Source organism: Diabrotica virgifera, chromosome 10 (genome assembly GCF_917563875.1).
Source record: "Diabrotica virgifera virgifera chromosome 10, PGI_DIABVI_V3a".
Taxonomy (NCBI): domain Eukaryota; kingdom Metazoa; phylum Arthropoda; class Insecta; order Coleoptera; family Chrysomelidae; genus Diabrotica; species Diabrotica virgifera.
In genome coordinates this window covers 50652208-50671383 of record NC_065452.1, presented here as the reverse complement: position 1 = coordinate 50671383, position 19176 = coordinate 50652208, and the positions used below count along the sequence as shown (strand labels likewise).

The 19176-nt window shown below is 32.0% G+C and overlaps 1 protein-coding gene across 8 annotated transcripts in view; it reads left to right on the top strand.

Moving 5' to 3' along the window:
• LOC114334549 (endophilin-A) overlaps positions 1-19176 on the top strand; it is a 410053-nt gene that overhangs the window by 50382 nt on the left and 340495 nt on the right. The gene's annotated exons all lie outside the window — the stretch shown is intronic.

Here is a 19176-nt window from a genome sequence, read left to right as displayed (position 1 = left end):
TAATCACTTTGTTTGATCTCTTAATAGTAATTTAGATTGTTGTACATAATAAATTTGTAAGTGTTATGTTATTATATAGGAATCTCTTCCTAATTTTGTCTAAATTTAGTAATTTTGAGTCATTGTATAGATTCTGTCAAATCTGTGTTTTGTGTTAACCAATATTCTTAAACGATCTTGTTTTGTATGCTAATTTTCCAATATAGCTTTGATATATTCTTTTGAAACGTCCATACCAACTTACCTATTACATTTTTAAATCACATTTTTCACAGGAATGCTAACATGTGGTGCACTTACAAAAAATAAACAGTCTATCTGGATAAATATTATTTTTGGATGTCACGATATAATTTGACTAATTTAATCTTTTCATTATAATATATTCCTTTTCATAATATATTTCTATTAGACGTCCACCTCATGTAGTACCTTTAATCAATATTTTACTTATGTAATACTTTTATTGATTGTTAAGAGTTTGGTCACCAAGTCCAAAAGTGAATATGTACCTAGTTTTTTGTCGAAGTTTTTCTTGTTCAATGTAAACTAAAGAAAAAGGTTTTCATTCCAGAGAAATAAGTTTTCTCGGGATATCGTGATAGTCAGATATTTTTCTGTTAATATACACTATTATACAGGGTGTTTCATTAATAGTTGTCCATATAGTAACTGGAGAAACCTTAGCACAAAATACGAAGATTTAACCTAAAACACTTAAATAAAATGTGGTTCCTTCTGAGTTACTACTGAGTTACAGGGTGTTTTATCTAAAAATTTAAAAACTTTTTTTGCTCGGCATTTTAAAACTATTAAGCGTATCCTTTTCATACTTGGCAGGAAGTATAGGTACTGTACAAACTACTAAATTATGTTAAACAAACGTTTCTGGATATTACCAGAGGCATACGACCGCGACGGGGGAAAGTGAATGGTTGACCCTTTCCAAATTCTACACCACTGACGAAATTGCTATTTTAGTTCAATTTTTGGATTCTCAAATACTTTCTATGAAAATAATATACTCTTCATTCGTAACGATAAAGTCATTAGTTTTCGAGATCTTTGAAGTTAAAAATGTGTCTCTTCGTTTTTAATTTCAAATATCTCGAAAACTAATCATTTTATCGTTACGAATATAGAGTATATTATTTACATAAAAAGCATTGCAAAATCAAAAAATTACACTAAAATAGCAGTTTCGTCAGTGGCGTAGAATTTGAGAAGGATCAACCAGCCACTATCCCCTGTCGTACGCCTCTGGTAGTAGCTAGAAACGTTTATTTATCTTAATTTAGTAGGGTGTACACTAGTGTACAGTACCTACACTTTCTGCCAAGTATGATAAGGATACGCCAAATGGTTTTAAAGTACTGGGTACAAATAATTTGTAAATTTTAATCATATGAATCATATAAATTAATCAAAATAACTGTGCCGTTTCATATTTAACTTCAAATATATCGAAAACTAAAGACTTTATCGTTACCAATGGCCAATGAAGAGTATATTATTTACGTAGAAAATATTGGAGAATCTAAAAGTGGCACTAAAATAGTCATTCCTCCAGTGGCGTAGAATTTGAGAAAGGTCAACCATTTACCATCCACTGTCGTACGCCTCTGGTAATAGCCAGAAACATTTGTTCAACACAATTTAGTAGTTTGTACAGTACCTATACTTCCTGCCAAGTATGAAAAGGATACGTCTAATAGTTTTAAAATGCTGAGCAAAAATAGTTTTGAAATTTTTAGATAACACCCTGTAACTCAGTAAGGAACCACATTTTATTTAAGTGTTTTAGGTTAAATCTTCGTATTTTGTGCTAAGGTTTCTCCAGTTACTATATGGACAATTATTAATGAAACACCCTGTATACACGTTAATATAATAAGCAAAACTATTCGTTCTTTACTTCTCAGAAAATTATTATGTTTTGGTCTGCTATCTTTTAACACTCTCTTCAGTCCTGTATCTTTTCACATGTCACACAGTGGTTAAAAAAGCCGAAAACGCGGTCATGAACCTTTAAAAGGACTTAGGAACCTTACTGTTTATACATTTCGGAATTACTTTCGTTCTTAAGGGTTTTTGGCATCGCTGATTACGAATCTGACATTATTTTTTCTGAAAAACAAAATGGCGGATCCAACATGGCGGAAAGAAATTGAAAATAGCATTTAAAAAGGAACATTTTTTGTCAAATTTGGTACGTTAAGGTCCCTAATTACAAATCTAACATTACTTTTTTTTTAACAACATGGCGGATCCAATATGGACGAAAGAAATTCGAAAATTTTATGTTAACCGCATTTTTGTTTAAAATTTTTTATTATAAGGGACTTTTGAAACTGAGGATTACCAATAGATTTTATTTATGAAGTACAATATTCAGAACCTATTACTTATGTACAACTGCCCATACATACTCAACAATCGCCAGAATTATGTAGTATGCGTCATTTCCCACTTTTGTATTCAAACGACTGCCAGCAATGCATAGGCAGCTATAGGCAGCTAAACCAAAGTTATTCTGTATCTCCTTGCTATATACTTTAAGATTAATAAACATTAATCGCAGAATTATGCAGAATTTTGTACTTTTTAAATGCATCTTTACAAAATTTTAATTATTTCAAGTATGTTTTTACTATTTATGCATTAACAATTTTTAAGGCATTTATTGTTAATAAATGTTGATTTAACTTACATCTTACATTACTACATACTTAAAAAAGAAGAATCTGCTTTACAGCGATAAAATTGATAAACTGCAAAACGTTTTACACCGTTTTCAATAAACGCGTTCTTTTTCACTTTCCCTGCCGGCCAAAATAACCTCGGACATGGCTCACTTGTTACTGAGCTGTGAACCAGAATACATCTAGTCTGATCCTCATACCTACGTATTAGTACTCTACAATAGTATGAGAAAACAACTGTAAACATGAAAATCCCTAAATAGTGACTTTTTTTTCGCGTCATGACCACGTTTTCGGCATTTGGAACCACTGTGTGTCAGTTTGAAAAGACATACTTACTCAGTTCTAAGCCTTTCCACCGTTAGGTGTAAGGCTGGTGGAGGTGAGTTTGGCATTGTAGTGTCCATGTGTTAGGTTTCTTGCACTTTCCAATGTCAATCCTTTCTTCTCGACTTCTTTCCTGATTTCATCTAACCACATAGCTCTTGGTCTTCCTCTCTTTTTTTCCCATGCACTCCCGTTTCGAACACTTGTTTTGATAGTTTCTCGTTCGACATTCTACACACGTGCCCGAACCATCTTAGTTGCCCCTCTACTATTTTTTAATTGATTGGTTCTAGTTTTAAGTTTTGTCTGATTGTTTCGTTTCGTACTTTGTCTGTTCTCTTTCTGTTTGCTATTTTCCTCAGGAACCTCATTTCCATAGCATTGACTCTGGATTTTTATCTCCTCCAATCGCATCAACTCATGTTTCTCTTGTCTTAATATGTGACCAAAGTAGCTCATTCTTCTTTCCTTCATAGTGTTGAATATTTCTTAATTTTTCTTAATGTTTCCGTGTTTGTTATGTATTGTGTCCTTGATATTTTCTACATTCTTCGATAACACCACATATCAAAGCTAGCAAGTCTTTGTTCAGTTGCGTCCGTAATTATCCAGGCTTCAACTTCATATAAAAGGACAGAGAATGCGCAACGTTTCAATACTCTAGTTCTAATTTCTATTCCCAGTTTCCATTGCATAATACTGATTCAATACATTCACTGTATTGAAAGAACTTCTGGCCATATCAATGCGTCGTTTTATTTCAAGGATGCGGTCCCATTATTCATTTATAGTCCAGGGCGCATCTGTTTTGAGATGGACGTTGAGAGGTGACTCAAATTTTTTTGCAGAAATTGCTTCAAAATAACTTAAATAATAATATTTGAGTTATCCTCCCACTCAAAATGGTCCGGAACATTGTTTAAATAATCAAAATGTCAAAATATGAAGGAAAAATTCGATTTTTTTATTGGTTTTTTGATTGTAACTTTAAAACTATTCATTTCTGAGAAAAGTTGTACTGACATGAAAGTTGCATAATTAAATTTCCTACAAAATAGAATTGGTAAAATTTTTAAAAAATAGTCACCCTTGTTGCAAAATAGCAATAATTGCGAAAAAAACCATACAAAAACAAGCATTCGCATTTTACGTTTTTCAACCATTTATGCTACACTTAGGACCTTCATATTTTACCCAGAAAAACTTTATGATATAGTAAAACAACACTGTACATTTCATTGAGATCGGTTTAATAGATTTTGCAAAATAAATTTTGCAATCCAGCTTTCGCAAAAAAAATTCCATTTTTTTTAAATATTGCAGGACTAAAAATAAAGCAGATAGCAAGTTGAATTTTTTTTTGCTTATAGAAGTGTACTGTACCTTTCATTTGCAATTTTCAAAATTAAAATCGATTAATTACCACGGCGTCCGGAAATTTTTTAAATAAACATTAATTTTTGGTGCTACGCGCAGGACAGCGGTGTTCGATTCACACAAGTTGATTTCCACCAAAATTTCTTCGAATCTTTATCTAATATACTATTTTCTTATACTCTATATTTTGTTGTATTTTAATATTTTAATTAAACAAAAATCAAACTAATTTTATTATTGTCTGTGAAATATTGTTTAAACAATTGCATATGTTTAAGAATAATAAAATTTTATTCTCTAAGTTAAAATATATGAACAAAGAAAGTTTTTTCTAGCTAAAAAGCTAAAAAAGTGTTATTTCAAAGGATAGAGTATGTGTTTTTATTTTGCAATAAACAAATTTATTTATTTATATCAAAATGTAATAAAAATTAAAATGTATCAATCATTATTAAAGGTCATTGGAATGCCCAATCAGAGCAAACTATCCGCTGTCCTGCGCGTAGCACCAATAATTAATGTTTATTTAAAAAAATTCCTGACGTCGTAGTGGTTAATCGATCTTAGTTTTGCAAATTGCAAATAAAAGGTACAGTACACTTCTATAAATAAAAAAATTTTCAACTTGCTATCTGCTTTATTTTCAGTCCTGTAACATTTTGAAAAAATGAATTTTTTTTGCGAAATCTGGATTGCAAAATTTATTTTTCAAAATCTAGTGAACCGATCTTAATGAAATTTACAGTATTGTTTTGCAGTATCATAAAGTTTTTCTGGGTGAAATATGAAGGTCCTAAGTGTAGCATAAATGGTTGAAAAACGTAAAATGCAAATACAGTGGAACCCCGATAAGTCGGCCCCCGATAACCCGGAAGTCCGGCTAACCCGGACCGATTTTCATCAGATAAACATTTTGATTTTCAATATTTTGTATTTTTCAATTTAATTGTGGCTTATTTCCAATCAAAATAGTTAATTATCAGACAAACCTTTTAACAATGAAAATGTATGTAATATAATATTTGAGAGATAATGTGTACTTATGTGTGTAATTTGAACTATACGATATTAAAAATGACTCATAGCACACGCCGCAGAAACAACAGCCACCTGTCTGTAGTATCTATTCCTTTTTATTTCAAACTGTCAGCATTGTTTAGGAAAGACTATTTAAAAAATTCTTTTATAAACAATGGTCTTTAGTATTGTGTGTCTTGTATTGTTCGCTTCCATTTGCTTATGTTTGGGTTTGGTGTTTTTTTTAGTAATTTTAATGAGTAGGTAATACTGTGCATATTTATAAATATATTTCATGTTATTTCAATTCTAACGGAGTTTATCTGTAAGTATACCGTATTTTATTAATTTTTACCATATTCTCCGGCTATCTCGGATTTTCGATAACCCGGATCGGTCGCGGTCCCGATTAATCCGAGTTATCGAGGTTCCACTGTACTTGTTTTTGAATGATTTTTTTCGCAATTATTGCTATTTTGCAACAAGGGTGACTATTTTTTAAACTTTTAACCAACTCTATATTGTAGGAAATTTAATTACGCAACTTTTATGTTAGTACAAGTTTTCTCGAAAATAAATACTTTTAAAGTTATAATCAAAAAACGAAGAAAAGAATCGAATTTTTCCTTTATTTTTTGACATTTTGATTATTCAAACAATGTTCCGGACCTTTTTGAGAGGGAGGATAACTCAAATATTATTATTTAAGTTATTTTCAATCAATTTCTGCAAAAAACGAAGGAACTTGACTGGCGGGGAGACTTACGCGACTGGAATCGAGTCGAGTAGTTCGAGCGTCGCCCCATGTGCGGACGGCCTAAAGCTTTTCCTTTAACGCAGTTTGTTTCGTCTTCAATCTTGTTCTTATGGACGATCATAATTTTTTTATTTTTGTATTCAGAGCCATTCCATATCTCCCGCAGTACTGCGTAGTGCGATGAACCAAAATTTGCAGCCCTTCTCTGTCCGCAAGTAGTATTGTATCGTCTGCATATCTGAGATTATTCACTAGTGTTCCGTTAATTTATATGCCTTCATTAATGTCTTCTAGAGCCTCTTTTAACATCTCTTCTGAGCACATATTAAAAAGTAGAGGGGATAGTATACATCTTTGTCGTACTCCTTTTTTTATTGGAATATCTGTAGATTTTTGTTCGTCTACTCGAATTATAGCTTTCTGATATCGGTATAAATTTGTAAGGATTCTCATCCTGATCAATCATCTATTTTTATTTTCAGTAATCTGTTTTGCAATGCTTTTGTGTTTTTTGTATTTTGTCGAAAGCTTTCTCAAAGTCAACCAGACATGAATGCATCACAGTTAACGTCTCGACACGGTTCTTTGAGTGTTTGTATAGTAAATAATTCCTCTCCAGTGCCAAAGCCTGTTCTAAATCCCAGTTGGTTTCCTGTTATTTTATCGTCTAGTTTCTTCTAGACACGGTCATGGATCACTCGCAAGAAAACTTTATGGTTCATCAAACTGATCGTCCTATATTCCTCATATTTCATTGCGTTGTGTTTTTTGGGTATTGGGATGAATTCAGATGTTAGCCATTCTTTCGGAATGTTCCCGGTATATTATAACTTATTAATTGATAAATTTTTAAAAGACTAAGTTTTCACTCTAATGGCATATAACATATCCCACCAGAATGAAAACAATGGGAACCTTCTCTGGTTACACCTCCGAGGCTTCTACAATTTGCAAGCCATACGGATGCTGAGACTAAGGAAGATGAGGGAATTCTACAATTTACAATTCACGTCACATCTGCTCAGCGCGGTAAAGTTCCAACGAGAAATTGAAAATGGTTATTCATTTTTGATAAATTTTTAATTTAAAAGTTTAATTATAAAAATTATACGTATTAAGATCATAAAAGGTGTGAAATAGATGTTGTTATATCAGAACCTTTTGATAGACTTATCACTTGAAAACAGGAGGAAACAAAAACAATTCGCACAAATGGAAAAGTTAACGATCCAAGGTAGTGATAGCAGCGGAACAGTGTGTACAAAAATTATTTTAAAACAACACTAATAGCGTTTATGGGCTCCTCTATCTCGCCGCACATTTGTACAACGTCCAGGTAGGCTTTCAATCACATTTCGAATAGTTTCTTGATCTAGTTGTTCCCATTCTTCCACGAGAACTTCCTCGACCTGTTGTAACGGCTGACGATCTTTCAAGAGCTTTCCGAGTGTATCCCAAATGTGTCCAATGTGATTTAAATCTGGACTCCTCACTTGGCACCCCATAATCTGAATATTGTTGGTAGTCAAATACTTTGCTCTATCCTGGCCACGTGCGGTCTTGCATCATCTTGCTGAAGGATAAATTCTGGACCCATATTTTCATGTGGTTCAACAACTTCGTTAATGTACCGCTCTGCCGTCACCAGCGAATAACTACCAGGTCAGAGCGGTCATTTAAAGTTATCCTAGCCCAAATCATAATTTAACCTCCACCAAAAGCCTATCTTAAATTATGTAATCGACAAAGCACTGGCCAGGTCTCCTCCACACTCTAACACGCCCATAAACGTGATTTAAAAGAAATCTGGAGTCGTTAATAAACATCACGTTACTCCATTGTGCCATGTTCCAGTTCATGTATTCTTCTGTAGTACTCTAGCTGGCCTTATTGCATTCACCCATGTTCGTGAAGCCGATTACGTATATTTTGAGTATTTTATCTTAAGCTTTTACAAACTCATTTTGCAGTGTTCGGGCAGTACTTCGACGATCTCTGACTGTCCATAGTTGTAAAAGTTGATCCTTTCTAGCTGTGATGCTGTGACCCTTGCACGATTCGTATAAGGTTGTCTTCTAATAACTCTATACATTTCATGTCTGATCCAGGCTCTATTTATCGCTGCACGACTAACATTTAACATTTCTGCTGTACGGCGTCTTGAGTAACCTTCTTGAATTAAGGGGCTATCCTAGTGTAAAAGTACGAAATTCACATACTGTTTTGGCAATTTCTAAAATAAAAAGTGATGTGCCAATTCTTTTGAAAATTTGCATGAGCATTTACTATAAAAAAGAAATACATATAAAAAGTCCTCATAAAAAAATATTGAAAATTAAACGATTTATGAGCCACCTGCTGGCACCGTGAAAAAAATTTGAGCTAAAAGATTGCAGCTAATAGAGATTCTGAAACATCAAATTTCAAAGTGATTATTGAAATATAAGTTATGTCCTATACTCTATTACAGGGGTCACCAATTAGTTTCCCTGAGGGTCCGTTGGGAAAACCTATGACACTTCCGGCGTCCGGATTTATGCTGCCTGTGTCTGACTGTTCTGATTCGGTTTCTTTGTAGAAAAAAATATCCCGTATAATAGACCAGGGCGCATCTGTAAAAATATTGGTACATTTGGACGTTGAGAGGTGACTCAAATTTTTCTGCAGAAATTGCTTGAAAATAACTCAAATAATAATATTTGAGTTATCCTCCCTCTCAAAAAGGTCCGGAACATTGTATAAATAATCAAAATGTCAAAAAATGAAGGAAAAATTCGATTTTTTTCTTCGTTTTTTGATTATAACTTTAAAACTATTCATTTTCGAGAAAAGTTGTACTGACATAAAAGTTTCATAATTAAATTTCCTACAATATAAAATTGGTTCAAAGTTTAAAAAATAGTCACCCTTGTTGCAAAATAGCAATAATTGCGAAAAAACCATACAAAAACAAGTATTCGTATTTTACGTTTTTCAACCATGTATACTAAACTAAGGACCTTCATATTTCACCCACAAAAACTTTATGATACAGTAAAACAATACTGTAAATTTCATTAAGATCGGTTCAATAGATTTTACAAAATAAATTTTGCAATCCAGCTTTCGCAAAAAAAATTCATTTTTTCAAAATGTTACAAGACTGAAAAAAAGCAGATAGCAAGTTGAAATTTTTTTTGCGTCTAGAAGTGTACTGTACCTTTCATTTGCAATTTGCAAAATTAAAATCGATTAACTACCACGGCGTCAGGAATTTTTTTTAAATAAACATTAATTATTGGTGCTACGCGCAGGACAGCAGATAGTTTGCTCTGATTGGGCAATCTAATGACCTTTGATAATGATTGATGCATTTTAATTTTTATTACATTTCGATATAAATAAATAAATTTGTTTATTGCAAAATAAAAACACATACTCTATCCTTTGAAATAACACTTTTTTTAGCAAAAACTTTTTTTGTTCATATATTCTAACTTAGAGAATAAAAGTTTATTATTTCTAAACATATGCAATTGTTTAAACAATATTTCACAAACAATAATAAAATTAGTTTGATTTTTGTGGAATTAAAATATTAAAATACAACAAAATATAGAGTAAGAAAATAATATATTAGATAAAGATTGAAAGAAATTTTTGGTGGAAATCAACTTGTGTGAATCGAACACCGCTGTCCTGCGCGTAGCACCAAAAATCAATGTTTATTTAAAAAAAATCCTGACGCCGTGGTAATTAATCGATTTTAATTTTGCAAATTTCAAAGGAAAGGTACAGTACACTTCTATAAGCAAAAAAAATTCAACTTGCTATCTGCTTTATTTTCAGTCCTACAACATTTAAAAAAATGAATTTTTTTTGCGAAAGCTGGATTGCAAAATTTATTTTGCAAAATCTATTAAACCGATCTTAATGAAATTTACAGTGTTGTTTTACTATATCATCAAGTTTTTCTGGGTAAAATATGAAGGTCCTAAGTTTAGCATAAATGGTTGAAAAACGTAAAATGCAAATACTTGTTTTTGTATGCTTTTTTCGCAATTATTGCTATTTTGCAACAAGGGTGACTATTTTTTAAATTTTTAACCAACTCTATATTGTAGCAAATTTAATTACGCAACTTTTATGTCAATACAACTTTTCTCAGAAATGGACAGTTCTAAAGTTATAATCAAAAAAACAATAAAAAAATCGAATTTTTCTTTCATATTTTGACATTTTGATTATTTAAACAATGTTCGATCATTTTGAGTGGGAAGATAACTTAAATATTATTATTTGAGCTATTTTCAAGCAATTTCTGGAAAAAAATTTGAGTCACCTCTCAACGTCCATCTCAGAACAGATGCGCCCTGGACTATAAACAAATCAGAAGGGGGCCGGGCGAAATTTTTGGGCAGAAATTGTTTAATATTTTTTTAACAAATTCAAAACATCACCTTTTTTGTCCGCGAAAATATGTTTTTAGCATTTTTGGGTCATCTTAAATAAAAAAGATCTGTCATTTTATTAAAACTTAGTTTTCAAGCATCGCAAATGCATATTTTCGCATTTTTCAGATTTTAAATCGCTTATAACTCGAAAACTAACAACTTCTCAGAAATATGAGACAAGAGACCTTTATTGTTTATAATTACCCAAGAAACCTAAAAATACATTTTTCGAGGCAAAAAAGTAATTTTGAATTGGCTTAAAAAGTTGTTTCACTTTTTCAAACATTTTTCATACGAAAGTGGCCTCACACATGGACTAATAGGTGCCGTCCTCAAATAAAACGCGGTATGTACAGCCAACTTAAAACCGAGAAATCAGCTCTCTAAGTTTTTTTCTCATGCACATACGGCATATTCCAATTTGTTTATTTTGGTAGTAAATAAAATGATACGGCTTTCAGACATTGCAGAATCATAAATAAGGTTACAAGGAAACCACATATGGCAAAAAATAGATTTTTCAATATTTTTGCAGATACCGCGTTTTAATTGAGGACGGCAGAATATGGAAAGGAAAACTAATAATATTTGATTGTTTTTGGTTACTGTATACTTTTCTGTAAGTTTTCCAGGTAAAATAAATAAAATATAAATTCATTGTGTATTGTTTTGATGTTATTATCAGTATATTTTGAAAACAGCAGTATTGTAAATTGTTACTGAGAATATTTTAAAAATTAGGAATTTATATTTTGAATGCTAATGAAGTTTTTAGACATCTGCAATTGTGTAGAAAGGAAACTGAGGAATTTAAAATAAAAAATCATAGTACAAAATGCTAATTAACATGTTATCTTTTCTACATTAGTTTCAATGCAAGGTTTTTGTTGCAAACTTATTAAATCTGAAAATTACTTTAATTAAATGCACATCTGAAACTCCTACTTAATATATAGTAGAGAGGAAATGAATATAAAAAAATGCATAAAAAGTATAACAATAAGGGGAAAACTCTTTACAAAATTAAATTATCAGAGAGAAAATTGATATTTTTTTATGTACAACCTGTCCGAAGTTTGGAGTGAGTTTAGTGCAACTGAGTGTCATTAGGGAGTTGAGATATTCATCTGTTAAGTGAGATCTCTACCGATTTTTAATAAAGTTCATTCTTGATAAAGCGGCTTCGCACACATAAGTTGAGCCAAACATAGTACACAATTTCATGGCCAAATATTTTCAAAATTGCCAAACACTAGGTATATTCTGAATTTATTGACGGTCCGCACAAAACTAGCTCACGGTGCGGATGCGGACCGAGGTCCGCTAATTGGTGACCCCTGCTCTAAAACATCAACTGGGGATTTTTTGATTTAATAAAAAATTACAAATTTGGCGGTTTTTAAAACTGACAATTTTTTAGCTAATTTAAAAAAAAAATTCAACACTTCATCATTTTTCTAAATTTTAATATTTTTCAAATATCCTACTTGATGGTATAGGAAACAACTTATATTTCAATAATTACTTTGAAATTTTATATTTTAGTCCCAATTACTGCAGCAGTGGAGCTATGTTTTTTTTTTCACGGTGCCAGCAGAAGGCGCATACATCGTTTAATTTTCAATATTTTTTTATGAAAATTCCACACCTGTAATTTTGAACCAATCAAAATACGTTATTTTGACAGATCACCATGGCAACGGAGGTATTTTATCGGAAATTTTTTGCTCGTGGGGTACCCAACAGCGAATTATAGTGGAAATTTTTTGACGTTTACAATAACAGAACATTTTTGACAGACTGGTTTTTATTTGTTTACATAATTTAGTTTTGATTCATTTTCTATCACTTGTAGTTACTCAAAACTTATGTAAAATTGAAGAATATACTATTTTCTATCTTGAAATGGTATTCCCATGCAACTACAATGAGTAGAAATTACGAATTTGAAAGCCTAAATAATTGCTGACAAAGCTATGGCGCGCTATTAATCTGTTCATGCAGCTTTGGATTTTCAAATGCAAATTTGGTGTGGAATTTTCTTACCGAATACCACGCGAAGTCAAATTAATATCCGGAAATTTTTTTTGATCATGAATATTTTTAGAAAATTTCCGGAAATAATTTGACCTCTAGTGGTATTACTAGTGAAAATTTTTCTACATGTAGGTACTTCTTTTTATAATAAATGTTCGTGCAAATTTTCAAAACAATAATTGGTATAGTGCTTTTTATTTTAGAAATTCCCAAAAAAGTATATGAATTTCGTACTTTTACACTAGGATAGCCCCTTAAAGTTATTGCCCTAGCAATTTGAATCTCTGTGAAATAAAGTCTGCGCTTTCGGGATGATTAATTCTTATTCGTTCTTTTTTATTGAATACAAGAAACACGGAGATAAGAAACTTGTTTTTCTTTCATTTTTAAAAACTATATGGGTGTAAGTCTACTGGGTGGATATACATAAGTTGATTAATTTTTATTTTAAAAGGTTAATTAAAAAAATAATACGTTTTAAAATCATTAAACGGTGTGAAATACAAGTTGTTATATCAGAACCTGAAAAGAGACTCAAATCACGAGGAAACAAAAACAATTCGCACAAATGGAAAAGTTAACGATCCAAGGTAGTGATTACAACGGAAGAGTGCGTACAAAAATTATTGTTATATACTTGCGAACTTACTTTAAATCCTTTAATTCACTTTAATGGCAAGTTGCTGTAAAATGAAAATATTGTAAGAGTATAGCTACTTTTTTTATATATAAAAGTAGAGATAGCAATAGTTAGATATCTTACACGTTGGTTCGATTTGTAAAGCCGGATCCACATCAATAAAAATTTACGTTTTACGTTGTATTTGACACAAATTTGCTCGTGTGCGTTAAATTTTTTGTTGATGTGGACTGTGCTGGACTGTGTGGACCACATGGATTTATGCAAAAATATTTTCGTGACATACAACGCACGCTATCCGTCCTGCCGTCGGTTTTTCAGTCGACTTCAAAGAAATTTTCGCCGCACAGCAGTGTTAATGTGGACTTGATTATCCACTTGTCGCTAAGTGGATTCGGCGGTAAAACACACAAAATAAATATTTACGTCGTAAAAATACTTGCCCAGATTTAAATGTGTGCCGCAAATATTATTTTTGTATTTTAAAATACAACGCACACAAATTTTTATTGATGTGGATCCGCCTTAAGATGGGGCTTCTTGTTTCGTTTAGTAAATTATCATTTCTGTCCATTTCCTGATGTAGACCTTGCGCCTATACTTAAAAAAATATTACCTCCTGGAGACACCTTTTATTCAGTTATTCATGTGGAGCCAGACAGCTTTTCTATTTAGGAAAATTTTCGGGAGGGGCGTTTCGAAAATATAGAGGTTTGTATACTTTGGTGCGTCCGACCACTGCAGTATCATTAAAAATTTGTCGGACAATATTACCAGTAAATTGTAAGTATTTTTATCAAACAATCCTGCAAAAAAAATCATCATTTATGACTCCATTTTGCGCCCTATTTGGGAGGGGGGGGGGCACGCATCATACAGAGTAAGAAAATTTTTACCATTATACCCCTAAAGATGATTTTTGCAGGATTGTTTGATAGAGTAGAATAGAAATATTATGCTTTATTGTCATGGAAAATTGTACAATTTTATCGACAAAGCTTATAAATAGTCATGAAAACAAAACAATAACAATTCAATTTACTAAAATTACATAAATGGTCAATATAATTAAAAAAATAATAATGAAGTAAAACAGAAACAATCAATTGCAAAATTTAAAAATGTAAATAAATTGCAAATTGCATAGTCTACCTATGATAAAAAAATATTTACAATTAATTGGTAATATTGTCCGACAAATTTTTAAGGATACTGCATTGTCGGACGCAAGTTAGAAACCTCTATATATTTAGGAAACGCCCCCATCCCGAAAATTTCTCGAAAACGAAGCATTTACGGACATATGTTTATATAGCAAACTGTCATTATTTTTTCATGCAGAATTGCCCCTTAAAATTTGTCGCACTTATTTAGAAACACCCTGTATTGATGAAGAACATGGCTAGTTGTTAAAGTAAGTAACTTTTTTATTATCCAACATAAGCGAATGAATCAAAAAACAGAAAGTTAAGAAAACATAAGGCTATAGTAAGGTTTTAATTTCAGTATTATTTAAATGCTAGAATATTCCACAGGATGTGGTGAACTTTGAGAAAAAAAGCAGAGTTTGATTGGTGCGACCGGTATACAATGACAATTTACCTGTCTAGCAAAAATGTTATTACAGCGACATTGTTAAAGAATAAGGCTATAACATATGTATTAAGAAGTCACTTAACTCGGACAACAGGTTTAGGAAATTCGAGACATAAAAAATTACCAATTTTTAAGGTGTTGCGTTAATTTTTTGGAGTAGTGTAGTTTTTTGCCTGTAGCATTTTTTGATTATATTAAAATATATTATCTTTTTTAGGAACAATTTTGGTATTGTAAATGTTATGAAAAGATAGTTAATTTGAATTTTTATGAGTTTAAATAAATCAATAGTTTGCCGAGAAAAGTGCAACAAACCATTTTTTGCTCTATTTAATAAATGTTAATTTTAACTTTTGCGATGTTGACCGTGAATAACATAAAATAACACCTTGATAATAAACTGTTGTGTGTATATAAGTATGCAAAATTTCAAATATATCGGTTAATAATAAATTAGTGAACGAGTTATTATTAAATGTTGTTAAATAGATAGGGTATCAACAGTTTAAGCACTTGTTGCAGCCTACGGTATGCTTCTACAGATATTTAACAAAAGAGCAATGGCTTGTTGAATAATAAAATTACAAAAAAAGTAAGAAAAAACAAATTATTTTTGCAAAAATGTCTTTAACCCGGGACCAGTCGCGCTCACTTCTGTCACGTAAGTAGTCGCGCGTAGAGAAAAAATCTCTCAATACGAATTTAAAACAAATTTCTATTTTATAATATTTTTATTTACTTGTTATGTTAAAAATATCTATTTCTAACAATTTTAAAGCTAATTGGTTCTCACCAAAGCCATAAATTGCACAAAAAAATAAAGAAATAAAAAAAAATAAAAATAAATTTACGCATTACTACGATCCTCCTCGAGGCACTTACGAGTGGAAAGCAATTTTGCAAAATTTTTCATCAAGTTATCACGGAAAAGGATAAAATGTGAGATTTTTTCTAAGGGCACGATTGCTAAATAAAATAAAGTGTTTTTTTTTCTAAATAGCAAATAGAATAACTTTGTAACACACGTAAAACACACACTTAACAAAAATAACCTTCTGAAAGACTCTGATCGTAAAAATTATGGTTAATTCCCATTAAAGTTAATAACTAACAGAAATTTAATCATAACACTTATTATACTTTAGTCAGACAAGCTAACAGGGAACACTGGGAGCACTTTTTCTCAAAAAAGCTGGATCACAACTTCTTCGAAACACAAAAAGAAATATGGAGAATGATGAGGAGTAAAAGAAAAGAGATGAACGAACTAATAAAAACGAGACACACTCAGAAGGAAACGTGGGCAGACTGCTTTCGATCCCTATTTGCTAAAGGTGACGATAGCGAACCACAACACCTGAAGTGATAACCAACGCAAAAATAAACATTGAGGAGGGAGAGGTAAAGGAAGCATTAGGAAATTATCACAAGGAAAAATTCCTGTAACTGTAATAATTATTTTTAATCGAGTTATTAAGCCTTGAAAATGGCGATTTTCGCATTTTTCAAATTTTTAATCGCATATAACTCGACAACAATCAATTTTTGAGAAAAATGACAAGAAACCTTTTTTGCTCAGAATGACCCAAATTATCTAAAAAAATATTGTTCGAAATGAAAAAATTATTTTTGTGAATTTGTTTAAAAAAAATTGTTTTCGACCAAGGTACCGCATGGCACCCTGTGACTTTGTTATAAGGACCCCTTTTTCAGTAAGTTTGTGCAAAAAAATCGAATCGGAATAATTTCGCTAGCGAGGGCGACGATACAGTCCGGTCTAATTTGCAATAATTGATTCACTAAGGAACAATTAGAATTTTTCACTTCAATTTTTGAGAACCTGAAATGACTAATTTATAACATATTTATTGTTTGTAGTTTACTTCCAAAACAATAAAAAACCGTAATAAAATGTTTGCTGCCTGGTTGCGTTACTCATTTATAAATATTTATATAGTTGTAATCTATCGTATAATCTTTTACATAAGAGTGAAAACAGTTCTGTCAATTTGAGCGTAAAAAAACAATACGGTATTTAGACCAGGGCATTTAGGAAAAAATAAACCGATTTTTAAATACAATACCTATCGACTTTTTGTATAGTGTTTCGGGTGTTATCAGGAAAAAAGTCTACAATAGAAAAATGGGTAGAAATGCATAATTACATTTACAGTGCATAACATCCATCCAAAGTGCATAAACATGTCAAAATCAGTATATTAAGGGCCAGGTTTTCTTATTCACGGGTTTTTGGGGTCGCTGAACATAAATACGCCATCAGAACGGACCCCTGGAGCAACTGGTGCCCAGGGTCATTGTTGTCGCAGTTCATCATCTGGAGTTTCGAAAGTTCTAGCCACTAGATTGATGCAAACAAATTACTCGGGGGTTTTGGGGTTGCTGAATACGAATATGACATCATAACCGACCCTTGGAGCACCTAGTGCCCAGAGTGACTCCCATACCAGGTGCTCCGGGGGTCGGTTCTGATAGTGTATTCATGTTCATCGACCCCAAAAACCCCCCAGTAATATATTTGCATCAAATTAGTGCCGAAACCCTCGAACCTTCAGAAGATGACGTATCTTAGTAGTTACTCTGTTCACCAGGTGATCCGAGGGTCGGTTCTGGTGGCATATTCGTGTTCAGCCCAAAAATTCAGTTCAGCAACAAATTGCGCCCAATCAGTTTGGATTGCGTGCAGGTGTTGAAATGTAGAGATGTCAGCTGTGATGTTTTTGCATGTCTGATTGACTACAAGAAGGCTTTCGATAGAGTCAGGCATGAACAAATGATGGAAGTGCTGAAGAGTACAGGGATTGACGGAAGAGACCTGAAAATAATAGCTAACCTGTATTGGAATCTAACAATAAAACACTGAAAACGTTTGTTTTCTATACTTCCACAAAATTTATTACAACTATGTGACTACAGCTGTTTCGGCAGAGTGCCTTACTCAAGTGATTTAGATTAGTATGGGTTTGCCTTTTTAAAGTCTTTAACTGAAGAGGTTGAGGAGTGGGGAGCTGTTTGTCTCGAGTTGGCCATTCAAAATTATATCTGTATTTTTCAATTTATTAATTTCCATAGATTCTAATAAAGATAGCTTAAGGTCTTTATTTTGAATATGTAGAATTTTAAACTGTTCATTAAAAAAATGAGTATGATCTAGAAGGTGAAGTGCGTATGTAGAAGCGTCTGTTTTTCTATTGTTGAAAGCCCTTTTGTGTTCTGCTATCCGTTTGTCAAAGGTTCTGCCAGTTTGACCGATGTAAGTTTTCGGACAGTCACCACAAGTTAGTTTGTAAACACCACTCTGTAGTTGTTTTCTCTTTCGGCTCTTATTGTTCTTAATATATTTGCTTAAGTTGTTGTTAGTTCTGAAAGCTGGTGTTATTCCTTTCTTTTTTATGTATCTGGCTATTTTTGTTGTTATCTTGCCAGTATATGTGATAGAGCAAAAAGTACTGGGTTCTTTCCGTGGTGGTGGATAGACTAATTTCAGGGCTTTCTTATGGAGTTTTTGGTTTAAAATTTTGTTAATTGTTTGTTCGTTATAGCCATTGTTTACTGCTATTTGTTTAATTATGTTCAATTCTATCTCGAAGTTATTTTTTGACATGGGAATTTCTGTCAGTCTATGTATCATGCTATGGTAGACTGCTAATTTGTGTTGTGTAGGATGGGATGATGAAGTGTGTATAGTTGTGTCAGTATGGGTAGGTTTATGATATACGGAGAACTCACGTTTGTTGTGTAGTCTGGTAATTGTTACATCTAGAAAGTTTATGGACTTATTCTGTTCGGTTTCTATTGTAAACTCAATATTACTATGAAGTGAATTAATGTATGATATAAATTGGTCAAGTTGTCTGTTAGTTCCTGTAAAGCATACTAGTATATCATCCACGTATCTCCACCAATATAAGAACTGTTTAAATACGGGGTGGTTAGAAATTGTTGTTTCAAGTTGGTTCATAAATATATCTGATAGCAGTGGGCTTAGAGGATTACCCATAATAAGACCTGCACTGTTGTTTGTGTATATTTGATTATTGAATTCAAAATATCTTGATTTATACAAATTTCAAGAAGGTGTAACATTTCAGATGCAATGATCGGATTTGTACTATTATGGTCTAAAAGATTTTTAACTAAAACAAAAGTTTCTGTTTCTGAAAACAAAACGTTTTCAGTGGTTTATTGTTAGATAAAATGAACTTCCATCAAGTAACGGTCGAATCCATCAATTATGTATTGGAATCAATCAGCAGTGCTCCGAATAGATGG